Source organism: Rissa tridactyla, chromosome 8, assembly GCF_028500815.1.
Source record: "Rissa tridactyla isolate bRisTri1 chromosome 8, bRisTri1.patW.cur.20221130, whole genome shotgun sequence".
In the NCBI taxonomy this organism is placed as follows: Eukaryota; Metazoa; Chordata; class Aves; order Charadriiformes; family Laridae; genus Rissa; species Rissa tridactyla.
The window spans coordinates 35246357-35261609 of NC_071473.1; the positions used below are offsets into that span (position 1 = coordinate 35246357).

The 15253-nt window shown below is 37.8% G+C and overlaps 1 protein-coding gene across 4 annotated transcripts in view; it reads left to right on the top strand.

Annotated features, from left to right (window-relative positions):
* DPYD (dihydropyrimidine dehydrogenase) overlaps positions 1 to 15253 on the top strand; it is a 365455-nt gene that overhangs the window by 151518 nt on the left and 198684 nt on the right. The gene's annotated exons all lie outside the window — the stretch shown is intronic.

Below are 15253 nucleotides of genomic sequence, written 5' to 3' on the forward strand. Positions count from 1 at the left end.
ATTTACATGTGTACCATAATCAGGAATAAAGTGGTGGTTGCCGGAATGCAGGAGTCAGAGGTAGATTTTTTTTTAGCAGAGGGCTCTGTTTACCTGAGTCTCTCCTCACACAACTGTTGTTGCTGCTAAGGTTCCAGTGTTCAAGCAGGCATAGTCTAATTTTATACGCGAAGCAGAACTAATTTATCATTAAAAATACTGGTTGGAAAGGCTTGGTTTGGCATAACTGATTTGGCAATACCGAACTTCTGAAAGACAATTCTGTCAATAGGGCAGTGGAAATGCAAAGCAAGATTTTCCATCTGCATGGTGGGATTTTTACGTGGACTTTAAGGAAGCTCCACTATCGAGCAGTATCAATTCTAACCTGTTAGAAAATGACATGAGAGGTAGAATTACTATTCTTACACGTTGCGAACATCCACGACTGTAGGAAGTGATATTTAAGAAGTTGTTTTTAAATACTAATAACTTAAATCATCTGAGAACAGAGAAAAATTGTATTAAGTTTTTGATTTAAAGTCCTTGGCCTTGTCCTACACTCCTGTCTTTCAACATTAGTGAGTATTTTTGTTGAATAAGACAAACCCAATTCCATCTCCTGCTGGGAAAGAGCCCGTGAGTGGTGAGATGTGGTTTCTGCATAGGAGTATGCGTGGTACTAAATGGAAGCATGGAAGGAGGTTTTGGAGCAAAGAAGTTTCAGAAACTAACTTTCCAGCCCTGTGTGAGAGCTGTATTTTCTGGTTCTCTATGCCTGAGCTTTGTGTCTTTGTAGCATGGGTAGATGAAGGGCTGATTCCTAGTACACTGCCACTGGCTAGGAGAGCTCTGCAACCAATAGAAACATATAGAGCCTGTACAAAATGCCTTAGATGGCTGCGAATTTCTCTTAATTTTCTGTGAGTGTCTGGTATCCATGCCCTAATAGGGAATACTTTTCTTTTACCTAACTGTATGAGTGGATTTTTCAAATCCCAGATAAAAAATTCAGAAATGTTTCCATGGCTTAGGACCTCAACCGGGGGGTATTTCACAGAATCAGAACATAGTTGGAAGGGATCTTTGGAGATTGTCTAGTCTAGCCCCAGCTCAAAGCAGAGTCAGCTGGAGCAGGTTGCCTAGGACTGTATCCAGTCGGGTTTTGAACATCTTTGAATACGTAAGAAGGCTTGCTCTGAAAATCTCCTGGCACTCCTGATGTTCTTTGCCTCCAAGGCAATCTTTTTGCTAAATAGTGTGTCAGTAATGTACAGACATACAGATCTTTGGGAAGACAAGGTACGGACCCTGAAGATACTTGGGTGCAAATCAACCAGAGTATTAGATGCACACCCAGGAAGGGGTTTGTTTCAAGTACTGTATTTCGTTTGGTCCGTAACACCTTTAAAGGTGTTACAGGTAACGTTAGATTTCTGCAGGGAAACTTTTTTCAAAACTTGGTTTTGTTGTGAGTGCTTTCACAAACATTTGACTTTCACTCCCCAGCTTGCCTAAAAGTCCCAGCTGCTGCCTTCTTCTTGTACGTAGTTAGTCCCAAAAGACTGCCAACTATGTTTCTGAACAGATTTCTGTGATCAGAAGTTTTTGTACTAATTGTGCAAGTAAGCGTCTTTATTATCGTTTGATCTTCAGGGTATTTTTGTTTCAACTTTAAACAACATGTTATCAATTTTTGCATTTGGTAATTATATATAATTGTATAATATCAATTATTGACCACGGGCAGAAGCTTTAAAAAAAAAAAAGTTTGGTGCTTTTTAAATTTCAATTTTACTAGTATAGTATTACGATGAATAATTGTTTCTCCTGAGTCTTTCTTCATGATTAGCGTGGACAATAATTCTGCTAAAGAAGACATAGATAGCATGTACCAGTTTTCTAGCATAGAGGAATTGAAGATGATCTCTGTTATTCCCCGATACATTGATTAGCCTGAGAAAGTCTTACAGCTTACTGAGGGTTTCTAAACAGCGTCAAAATATTCAGTGGCAAGTTGATGTTGACGTAGTTGAAGTTGAATGTATTAATTTTGTCTTAGTGATGCAGAAGTCAATGCATTTTAATACTGACTTTGGTCTGGGCTTCATCGAAGGCCCAGTGAAGGGCTTAATGCTGCGAAGAACTAAATTTTTTCTTTAGTTGTGCATCACTTAGCCTTTGTCACATAGCAACCAGCACATCAAGCAGGTAGGCCTAAAATTGGACAGGCAGCAAAAAGTGTCTTGACAGTGTACAGAGATTACTTTGTGTAAAAACCCATGGAATATTTAAAATTAGCTCAGTATGTGCTTGTTGGCATTATAGCATATCCTCAAAGCCCTTGACAACAAAGTTGTCTTTTTGCTCAAAATAAAACAGTGAAATAATAAAATACACTAGACCCCCAGACTCTTTATTTCAATGATTTCGGGACCCCCACAGAAACCTATCTTCAGTTTACCTCCCAAGGATTAATAGAAAAGCTGCATTTACTAGAACTGCCAAATTCTACATTTGACAAACACTAAATCTGTTTTTTAAAAGAAAGAATAGCACAAACTGCATCTTAAATTTATGCTAGTGGCATTGGATTTAGGCACTTGAAAGCAATTTCAAGAGCAGATTTGCATACAACAGAAACCTGTAAGCAAATTGAAAGTGCTGTTTAGGATTCATAGAGGAACAAAATGCATACTCCATCTCTGACATAATTTGTCTTGAGGTTTATGAAATAATTTTTCATCGGATTATAATATTTAAAGTAATTAAAGATACAGTTTGCTATTTAATAAAGAATGCGTTTTGTAACTTCATTAAGGATGCTGCCTTTCTTAATTGTAATGGTCCAAAAGGTTGTCAGTGAGCTGTACATTAACTGCAGAGATAATAATGATTTTATATGCTAATAATTTTTAAATGAATAACTCATGTAGTTTTTCAGCCACACGGGGAAAATAATTTACATTCCTAAAGCTTACTTTGGTATTAACCCGTTTACTTGGGGAGAGTGGATATCCTTGTAAAAATGTTCATTTGTTTTACATTAGCACTAATGCAAGCATGTAGGACCTGCTGGTGTGAAAGGGTTAAAAGCAGCAGCATTAGACAAGCGTGAGCATTTCAGAGAGAAATCCTTGTTAGAAAGACCTATTGGGACTGTGTAACTTGATTTTCTATTTATTGATCAGATGCTTCTTGCTTTTGTTACCATTTGAAACTCCGCTGGGATCTTCCTGCTGTAGCGCTGCAAATACAAAAATATGCACCAAGACGACGTTAAGGACTCCTGCTCACTCCTTGGAATGTTTGTGTGGCTGCACTAATATTAGTATGGGCCGGATGCCTGTGTCAGGGTATGCGCTCTCTTGGGAGTATTCGCACCATTTGGCTGCAGGCAGTTTTAGGCATCTAGTTTTAACTTTCTGAAACATAGTCATCTCTCTGTACTTGGCCATCTCTTCATGGACTGAAAAGGGGCATAGGTTCCTACCTCTTTGATGCTTTAAGTATCACAAAAATTAGTTGCATAACCTAAGAAGTGTACATTTCACATTTTGAATTTTTTACTTATCCCCCAAAAGAATGAGCTTAAGAGGAGCAGATGTGCATGCTTGTGCAGATCTCTGCACCCACAAGCCAAGTACCTGATCCATGATCTTCAGTGACAATGTTTTACACCTCATTTTCTTGACTGTAGGGCATTGAGGAGGCATTTGGAGATCTTCACCATCATTTTTCTGCCTGTTCTCTAGATAGTAGCCTTACAGCATCTGAAGTTCGAGCGCATTATATTTCTGACCCATGGTGCCAGATTTAGTGCTCTGTCAGCAGCGTGTGAAACATCCAAGGAAAACTAAGGCACTCAACAAAAATGTTATAATTAGTTAATAAAGGCACTGTGTCTTTGAAGAAAATTTCGTATGAAACACAACGTATGCTGATGTTGGGAAAGGAATTAAGATTTAATTGATGGATTTCTATGATTCGATGATTTTAAAAAAACAGTAGGCAATTTATGACTTCTTTCTGTCGTTGACCCTTATTCAGAATAGGTCAAAGTATGACCTTGCTTGGTTATTTCCAGTATGGGAAAGTATACAGGGGTAGCTATAGGCTTGGTTTAACATTTCTCAGCCGATCTAGTTGTGCAGGAGAAATATCACTTTAACTGGCTATTTACATACAACTCCTTGCTACAGCTACTTTTAAAAGGAAAGGCAGATAAATATGTGCTTAATGATAAGGACATTGATGTGAAGTGGGTAAATGACCTGAGTGAGAAAGCTCATTGACCCTCCAGCGTGTTACAAGAATGTCATATTTGTAGCAGCGTACTCCGTACTGACACACAGCATGTGACAATCTGAGAAGATAAAGCCTCTGACGATGCACACTTATTATTCACCTGCAATTATAGAACTCTGAGTGCTATTTTTCTTAATTGATAGTGAACACTGGAGCATAATCATGTTGAAAGTGTCTCTTTGCAATGTTCCTTTAAAGAAATGAGTAAGAAAGTCTTCTCAAATGTTTTGATAGATGATTCATGGCACCAGAGCTGCTGTCGAGGAGCCAATATAGCCAAGCCTATAAATATGCAGTTACAAGAACTCTGGAAACATGCATTCTGGTAGTGTGACAGATTCAAAAAGCACTTTTTCTGCTGGAGTAGGTTTCTAAAGTTGCTTTCTTCCTGTTCTACATTCAGATACCCTTGTCTAATTAGACTAATTGGCTGGCAAATTTGCCTTCTTTTAAATAAAATTAGTTTGGAGGTGAGAGAACAAATACCATCAGAAACCTGAATTACTCTTTCTTTCCATAATAATTGTTTCTTTTTAACGGAGCAGAACTAGTCTTTATTATTTCTAGGGAATTTCTGTTTAATTTACTATATATGACAGGCTTCCAGAAGGAATTAATATTGGCAGTCTATTTATAAACCTTTAAACAAAGTAATCATAATGGAACGACTGACCTCCACCCTCCACCTTACCTGCAGTGTCAGTAATGGATACAGCTCTAACAAATAACTGTTACCTGATGGTATTTTAACAAAGCAAGCTTGCTCTAAGTCAGTACGTGTTGCATTTTCCTGTGTTTTATATTGTCTGCTGAAGATCCCAAGTACACTGGCAATAATGAGAATGAATGATAGCTTGGATGTGTTCTTTCCTTGAACTGCTGGTTGTATTAAAACCACAGCTTCTGTGCAGACCTACAAATCTATAACATCCGTTTCAGATGAATTCGGAAACAAGGGGCTGCATTCTTTTATTCTTGGTCCAGAGATTAAAATTGATCACGGGAGACACAAGGGAGCAGATTGTAGTATCACAGCTCAATGTGGTTAACTGGGATAGTGCACAGCTTCTGTTCTACTTAACTGTGCGCACACAGGTTACAAATATTATTGATTGCAAGGGTCAGCGAAGGCTGGAGGGAGGTTATGTCGCTTGATGCTATTCGGTAATTTTTAAGGGACAAGAGCTATGAACCCTCATAGCAGCTGGGACAGGTACAGTTTAAATCTGACAAATGGAGATTTATGTTTGTGTGAGCTGGCAAAGCCCTTCAGGTAGAAATAATAAATGGAAATGTGATAGGTTGTTTTATCATAGGTCAAATAATGTGCTGTAGAAGAAGGGGGAAAAAAGATTTAATTATTACCTTTTCATCAGAATGCACTGATGATAGGTTTTCAGTTGTAGATCTGTGCTGCAGAAAAATGAATAATGTTTAGAAGGCTTTTTTTTGAGGCATCATTTTAAAATATATGTAGAGATGGTTTACCTGAAGTGATTCAAAAATGCAGCGTAGGCGGAATGATATGGGAGTAATTACTGAATAAGCTTTATAGCGTGTTTTTGTTCTTCCACATGGACAAAACCAGTGTATTAATATTCTAAAATTTAAGATAAGACAATATAATACGTTAACAAAGAACTGGGAAACAATATTTGTTTCCTATTTTGAAATTTCAGATAGAATGATAGTTACTCAGTAGCATTTGGAAGACATTGCTGGTTTACACTGAAGACTTTCACATTTGGAGAAAAAAAAAAGGTTTGGGTGAATCCATGTTAGGTTTCAAAAATAGGAATAACCAGAGAGTCCTACATTTTGCAAGTGTTATTTAGCATGTGGGATTTTCCTCCGGGATAAGTAAGATTTTGCGGGTATTTAATATAGGTAGAGTTATATAGGGTGCAGAGCTGTAATGGAGCCAGCCTATTGTTTCATAGTCACCATATTCGAATAGAATGGAAGCTGTGGAAGTAGCATGCAATAGAGTCATTGTAGTGTGCTTAAGAGAAATGGCTATAGTTAGATATTTCTGTGACTCTTAACTGTTCTCTTTCATGAAATTTAGGAAACAATATTTTAAAAATCAGTGTTTATTTTTAACACTTTGATACCACCTATCAGCTATTATATTACTATTATATCAAAAGTACAGTACGATTTTAGCTAGTACAAGTTGGTGTTGTCTCAGTACACCTCATTGCAACTTCCTTGCTGTACAGTGCCTGAGATCTGACCAAAGGTATTATTCCAGAATATTAATGACTTAATTATTCCTCATATATTTCCACAGGATGAATTTGCTGCCCTTGATAGATTTTTTTCAACTGTTGCTTTGCAACAGTGTAGAGGCCTAGTATTTATTTTTCTTTGTGATGCCAACTAAGCATTCATGGCTTTTTCTTTGTGAATGTTTTCCATCAGATTTGTTCTCATTTTATCCAGTCCTTGCATATTTACCCTATGCAGAAGCTTCTATTGATCCAGCTTTTCAAGATATTTTTCCAATTTTTTTAAAAATAAAAAATTAACATTAAGAGTTCTTTTCTATGCTAACATTTGATTTTCCCTTTGTAAATTTCCACTGGCTTTGATTATTCCAATATGCCAGCATAACTGCCTATAAACTGGACATATTAGACAGGAAAGTTTTAAGGAATCTGCATGGGGAAAGATATTGTTTCTATTGCAAACAGCTATTGTAATATTTTCTACTTTATTTTCAGGAGTCTGTTGTTCCCAATATCTCCATCCAGTTTACTTTGCGTTCACTTCTACACATTCAGATTTTCTGTACTGTGTAAAAATCCCTTTTCTGTGACGTATGGTTTCTGAGATGATACATTTTTTGTGTGTCCTTCAAGTTACTGATAGGCAGTCCCCGAGGAGGTGATCTTGCTTCTGTGGCCATTTCACTTCAGCAGTGTTGACTGAACAAGAGTAAGCACTGGGGCCAGTTTCTTCTCCTCCAGCGTGGTGCAGCATGTCACACTGACAAACAGTGTCTGGCCGGTGTCTGGAGGAAACACAGCTCCCTGTGTCGTTCCTTTGGCATGTTAGTGCTAGGAACGTGTTTGTAGAAGGAAGAGGAAAAGGAACTCTCAACATTAGCATGTCAGGTCTTAAACTTCATCATCCCTGCTCTGCCAGTTCAAGGATGCTCCTGAATAATGACAGCGTATGCCAGTAGTTGAGAAGTGACCAAATTCCAGTCAGGACTAAAAATCCGGTTCAGCTCTATGGTAAGCAGACTGGAGCAAGCTCTTTTCCTGGCTTGAATGGTACATTCTTCTGTTAGAGATGGATTTGACTGAGACTACTAAATGCATTTTTGCTAGTGACCTTTTCAGATTTGTCGCCAGTATAATAAATGTTACCAAGATGACATAAGAAATGTTTGCAGCAATATTCCACTTTATTTTTTACAGCAGATGTTTCTTCAGTTACTCTGTATTACAATTTACAGAACTCTTATGTTCTACAAATCAAGATTCATAGCAAACTGTTTCAGTGCTTTAAGTCCTGCAATAAACAATACCAGGCAGAACAGAACCAGAGGGAAGGTAAGCAGACTTCTGCATTCATCCTTCTCTATGATGAGGTTTACTTCATAGTTATCTTCACATTTCAGCAAGTCCTTTCACCAGGACTACTATCTAACTTGCTAGCATCCTCAATTTGACTTCAAATATGGGCAACATTATGTATCAGTTTCCAACCTGAGAAGAAAGGCTAGAATTACCCTGTGTTCCTTAATTTAGGAAGCTATATATCTCTGTCCGACCTACTATCACTTCTTCTAGTGTGTCTTTTAAACAATTGTGTTTTAAAAACGCTTACTGATACTGTACGCTTCAGTTCTGAGGTATGTGTTTTAAAAGAGTGCTTTTAGAGGGTAAGTGCTCAAGTCAAACTGGGAGTTTAAAATCTTTATGGTGCTTAATTGGATACCCAGATGTTGAGGATTGAAAAATTACCACATCATTTCTTCAGATCTTTGTTTTATCACCTTGAAACACTGATGATTTTCACTAAAATACTTTACTGAGTAATACCCCAATAATATTCAAAGTGTAGGCCCCATACGTTGGCCATAATAAAATTAAGAAGAGCATTTAAGACTAGAGGTAGGCTGTGAAGGGTAGGCTAAAGGCCTTGAGAAAAGCTGGACTGATTATGGTAAGACCAAATTAGCGGTGGACTCTATATTTGATGGGGCTAATGAGCTATGGTTCACTTTTGGACATTTTGGTCAACATTAGATGTCAGTCTAATCTGATCGTGGGATCACTAAATGCTGTGAGGACAGACCATAAAGCTGCAGTGTTTTGTAATCCAAACTTGGACAAGGAACACTGTTGTGTGGTCATAATCCTAATTTCCATCATTCAGGTGGATTGATTCTAATCTCTGTGATTCCCGTCTGCAGTTTCTGATGCCTAGCTCTTGTGAAATTTTGGCTACATCTAAATTGGGATTAGACAATTGGCTTCAAAGAGAAATTGGATTATAAGAACAAATTTAGTTCTGGCTGATCTGACTACTTCATTCCTGTTGTTTCAATACCATTTGCAAGAGCTCAAATCTTTGTGTCTAATTTAGCAAGAAAATAATGTGTGAGACCTATAGACTGCATTACTTACAGCTTCAGCTACTTACGCAGATGTTTTTAAAAGACGTTATGGTGTGGGCATAGCCATTCAACTTAGAATGCACTGCGGCAATTGCTTATAGCTCTCGTTGGTAGATGTGAAGGGTGTTCTTTCACATGTACTGTACAGGGTTCATTCTACCTTGAGGGTAAGAAAAGGCTAACCCAAGTGTCTTGTAGTTCTTTTAATTTTCTCCCTTTACTTTTCTTTTTCTATGAACAAACCTTGCGAGTGTACCTATTCCGAAGTAAAGAAATCATTAATAAGAAACAGTAAAAAGGAGCAGTTGTATTACAAAATAAATCTACCAGGCTTACAAAGAAAACAAATTTGAAAGAGCCACCTGCTGTGGAGATGAGGCAGTAATCTCAACAGCAGGAAATAAACGGAGAGAGGAAGAAAATACAAAAGCATAGACATTAAAAAAGTAATTAAAACACTTATCTCCATCGACATACATAGCAAACAAAAAAAAAATCAACCACCTAGAAAACATACTCTATTGAACCTCACAACAGGAAGTAACAAAGCTGCCACCATAAAAAAAATCTCCAGGAAAACAAGAGAGATCCTTTAAAAATACAAGCCTCAAAAGTATTTACTAATGTGTTAATCACTAATGGACTGACCTTGAGAGAAGCTGAGCACCTGCAGAGCATTTGCAACTTTACTGGGCGTTTAGTCTTTCAGAATCAAACCTTTAAAAATGTAGAGAGAGTAACTCTTTAGGTTCCAATGGCTTTCTGTTCCATTTCTGATGAATGTCACAGCACGAATTGTAATGCTGTGTTTAATGTAACCAGCTATGTGGCACAGCTTACATACCATATTTGGATAATGCATTTCAGTATAGTTCACATCTAAATTGTGTAGTATTGATCCATGGACAGCAATGTTATCAATATTGCTAGGAATGCATGTGACTTCTTATAAACAAATAGGTAGAGCATATGCCACTGCATAGAAGTATGTTCCATCACATCTAGGGAAAACAGTAAATTTGACAGTTATAAGAATCCACTGATTCAATGTTCTCTTTCAAGAAAATACTTCAGTGTACTTAAAACTCATGGTCCGATTTAGGCAATTCGTGGATTGTGTGACATAAAATAAAACTGCTTTAAATACATAGATTTTGATCTCCATTTTCCCAGACCATGGACTAGTCTTTTTGAAGAAGAACAGAGCATTCAGAAATATTAAAGGACGCTTATGCACTTGGAATTCACAATATGTTCTTTCTTCTCTGCCATCCACCTTTGTAGTCACACTCTGACCATATGGTACCTGTAGCTGCAAGTCTCTGGGCAAGTGTGGAATGCTATCAGAAGTGTCACATCTGAAATACTTTTATACGGTAACACAAGGAGCAAGTTGGAATACACAGTGTGTAAATGGGCAGGGAGATGGGGCAAAATGGGTACTTTTCTGTTAATTTAAAAGGACCCTTTCAGAAGCGAAATGGTGGATTTAGAAATTTACCTTTAGAGGGACATTATCTTAGCTCTGTATTACTTTTACCCATCTTTTTAAGAAAATAAAAAAATATAAACAAATATTGTTAACAAAAATAACTTATCAGACCATGTCAGTTCCTCTCTAAAATTCGTATCAGTCTTTCTCCATCAGCCTTCCACGGCTCCTTTGCCCAGGGCACGTGAGTGGGCATAACATGTTATTCCTATTCCTTAAGCTGGCCAAAGGTGAGGTCTTGCTGGTGCAGAAACTGTGCTACCTCATTATTGGGCTGTGTTTGAGTTTCGTACGCTGATTAGCAGGCTGTGTCTCAGCTTGTCTAGGCTTAGCCTCTCAGGTATTATTTCAGGAGACTTGTGTTGCCACCAGAGCAGATACACAGCTAATCATATGTTTCTTTTGCCCACATCCAGTGTCTTAGGAAATTCACACATTTTTTTCCTCATTCTTAGTAGACTCTGACAGTCCAAGGTTTTCCACCTGGTCCAAGGATCTCCTGTGCCCCCCTTCCTCAGCAGATCCCTGTGGTGGAGGCAGAGAAGGGCAGAGCACGTGTATTGAAGAGGAATATTTCATTTATTTTTATGTCTAGCAGAGTTTTCCCTCTAAGTGTGATTTTTCAAAATCTTGTTTAACTCTGAAGCATGAGCTAGTTTTCATAGATACGGCAAAAGGTGGAAATACCTCCTTACCCTCTAAATTTCTACCTAATGCTCCATATTTGTATGACCTGAGAACATATGAAAAAAAAAAAAAAAGTCCCATAAATTGATGAATGGGGTTTGATATTTGTTTCAGTTTGCTAGTTTTAAAAGGTAGAAAAAGGGATATGCGTAACCAGTGAATCCAATTGTCTTTGTTTTCCTTTGAATTCAATTTGTAGATGTAATGTCATTTTGAAACAAAGTTGAAAGATTCATTATAAAGATGTCAAAATAGAGTGTCTTGGCTTTTAAAAAAATCAGTATATTCAAACACAGATTGCATTCACCAGCCTGAATTTACATTTTTACCTGAAAGTAAGGGGTTGGGAAAAACAATTCAGCCAATTCTCGTCTTGAAAACTCTCTGCTGTCAGGATAGCAACAGCTAAAAATCCAAAGAGAGGGAATATTGCTTGAAAGATCCTAGCTCTTCATTTGTTTACCTGGTCCAGCTGAAGTTTTGCTGAAATGTGTTGTTATCACGATTAAAAATGATGCAAACCAAACTTTCCAGTGTTTGGTGTAAAGAAAACAAGAAAACCTCACAGTCCTCTAGTAAGTTTTGTCCCTGTAGGCTACTGTATATTTGTACTTCAACTTCAGCTCCGTTTTTTTTTGTCTGGAGATTTGTTTTCAGTCAGCTGCCAGTGAAAACTGCATTTGACCCTCGCCAAGGAAGAGGGCTTATTTTGTATGTCAGTTATTAAGACTGGCTGAGAAGTTCATTTGAAACTGCAAATCTGCCCAAACGTGTCAGATTTAAGTAATACAAACAATGAGTTCAGGTTCAGAAAGCATTCCTGTTTCTGGGGAGATGGGATTTGATCAAAATAGGAAAGAGAGACATGCTGTGCCTCTACTCCCACTTTAGTTTTCCTTTCCAGACCAGGCTAATAGTTACAGTAATAGCAGCAGTATTTATTTCCTTTTCAGACTTAGCTGATTGATGCGTTGACGTGCTTTGATTTATTTGGTGCAGCAACCAAGTGGACTAGGTGTACTGCTCTGCATGCCAATCCCTTACATTGTGTATGCATCACTCTTCTATATTACCTTGTATATCTGACAAATTGACTCTGATCCATTTAGCAATTCATATTTCATCTGGACTAGGGGATTGTGAGAGGATCTACATTCTATCTCGTTAAATGAGACGATGGACTTGACACTGCTAGTTAAGAAAATTAGCATGCATCAGTATTGTGAGAACAAAGAGTGCAAAGTCTTGATAGAAAGCAGATGATATTTTTTCTAATATATATATGCATGTATATATTTATATGTATATATAAAGGATATAAAAATGGCAGGATAAAGTCTGTGTTTTCCAAAGCCACTGTTATAGTGGCTAATGACGTTGGAAAGTGTATGGTATGTCAGACATTGGAGAAACACTGATGATGAGGTATAGCCCACTGGAGTCAGGGTTGTGGGGATCAAATGAAGGAAAGAAGGAAAGAGGGCTTCATACTCAGAGAGTGATGCTTACTGAGAGATAGCTGGAGCATCTGGAGATGAAAGGCATGGCCTAGCCAAGCTAGGTCAGGAATGGAGGTGAATTGCTTTCTATGCTGTACCTGACCCAGATTGGGATTGTCTAGATTAGCCTTTGCAAAACTGAACTAGATCTGTCAGGCAAGCTGTTATTTTCACGATGTTTCTTCTTTCTCTATTCTTAGTAAATGCTGTTTTCTACAGCCCATGAAGCTTCACTGTTGTGGTTTGGATGCCAGTTGCTTTAGAAGCTGGTTCCCTGGTATCAGCAGGTAGACTGAGGCTCCAGGGAGTCCAGGGCTTTGGCTACAGAAGGTGGGGGGCAACCATTGCCCTCTGCTTATGTACGGGTGTGCAGGCTCCATCCGAGCAACACCCGTGGAATTGTCTTTCTAGACCGCCTCCTCTTGGTTGCCCTTCAGAAGAGTTGTTCTTCAGTGCAAGTGAAGGAAATAATTTTTATCACTAGATTTTGGTATAGGTTATTTAAAGGCAGGAGACCTACAATAGTGAAAGATTGTTTCAGGACAAGAAATAGCAAGTAATAAATAAAAGACGCTTTTAGATGGCTTGCAGGTGGTTTTGGAGAGCAGAAAACTGACTACCATTGGCTTTACCCTAAAACCTAGGGGAAAGACCTCATGCTTTTCTAAGCATTTTTTCTCGGGTGGCTCCTGGCTATTTTGTACTAGTGTGTGAATTCCCCTTTGCTAAAAGATCTCTCTGATTTATCTTCAAAGGGTATTTTCTCTTGGTTCCTTATTTTGACCTAAACTGTGTCTTTCATAGATGACTGGGGTTTTTTAAATTTTATTTCTTCTCTAAAACCGTTTGCTCAAAACTACATTTTTTCCTCTGCAGCTGTTTTTTTGGGTCAAATGTTCTCTCTCCTGAGAGGCTGTTGGCTATTTATCAATATTTGATCTGTCTGTAAAGCGTACTTCTGTGGGGTGGCCGTTCATTATGAAATGGTGTCTCTCTAAAATGCATCTTATCACTTCTTGATCTCTTTCTCTGTTTGTCTGCCTCTCTGCCTCTTTCTTAGCTAGCCTGGTGCCTTTGCGAAGTACTCAGTCTCTCTATTTTAACAAAACTAAATTCAATCATTATAATGGCAAATACTAAACAGCGAAAGGAGATACATCAGAATCCAGTACAACTTCCAGCAGATGCTTAGCAAACAGCTTGAAACTGTGCCAGGTGTTTATAGGTACAAGAGAAAAATCCCCTGCATTTCCTTCAAATGTAAATATTGCAAAATTGGTTTTCATGCAGTTTTCAGCAAAGTGAAAATAGTGAAATAAAGAGCAGAAAATGCCACGTATACTGTCTACCTCTTAGCCTTTTTTTGTGTGTGTCACATCAGCCAGGCTAAACATTATTGTATCCAATGTATTCTTAATCCAACTCCTTTCATTTCAGTGACACCAAACTAGTGATGAACCTGAAGCATGAACATTGCAACATACCCTCAGTTCTACTCTTTCTTCATCCTATGGGAGCTAAATGACTGATGCTGTTGCAGACGAAATAATTTTCATTAGGAGATTATAAGAGCAGCAAAAATAAGAAAAAAATATTGTGAGCGTTTCTCCTTGTTTTTGAATGGCACTAGACGTTAGGTAGAAAGGAAGTAATTTTTAATGCAGGCTACACATTCCATTAATGATAAGAGTGTTTCTTCCAAGAGTAAACTGAGGCCTCTGAGCTCGATAGAAATAGTTGCATTACTCTGTCCTCTGCCTGTAGGCAGTCACTGAGAGCTTTCTCCAAGGTACTCTTCTTGCCATAGACGATTTTGCAATATATACATAGAGGAAAACCTATGTAGTTTTTCAAATAATTTCTTTAATGCATTTTACATATTGTACTTTCAGTGGCACTAAGTATTTCTGGCAGCCTCTTAAGATATCCATTATTCATTCTTCATTAGCTGATATTCCAGTCTACCCAGGAAGTACAGCATTCAAAGGTCTTGAAGTTCAGTACGTGACAGTATTTTCTAACCTTATTTTTCTCAATATCCAGTTATAGATCAGCAGTGTTTTGAAAGCCAGGTGTTGAGCAATTGAGTCATGATTTTTTTTATAAATAGAGATCAAGAAAGTGCTCAATAACATGAGATTTTTGAAATGCAAAAATGTCAAGATTTTTTTATTCACTTCTTGGCTTGTAAGCCTTTTGAATTCACCGAGACCATACTTTCATTTTCTTCATGGAAACTGTTAAAACTAAAACTATATTATTTTTTTTCTTCCTGTATTATAGTAACTTCATTCAGGGATCTCGGAGTTCAAGAAACTTCCTTCATATCAAGGGACTCATGAAAACATCCTAAGCTTTCTTACGACTGAGTCCTGATCTTATGCTTTGATGAGACAGATTTTTGCTGCTTCAGTAATATAAAAAGTCCCTAAACCTTCCCTACTTGGAACAGAACTCCTCAAAGCGCAATCCTACTTTATTGTTGACACTAATACGGTGTCATTGGGGTTTTCCAGACCAGTCTGTCTTGGAGGAGAAACATTAGTCTGCTGCCATCCCTGCTTGAGAACAGAGGGGACACAGATTGCTTTGCATGCTCCAATTCTGCCTGCTTGCTCTGAGGACTCCTCAGTTGTAGTGTGTTTTCTTAGAAAA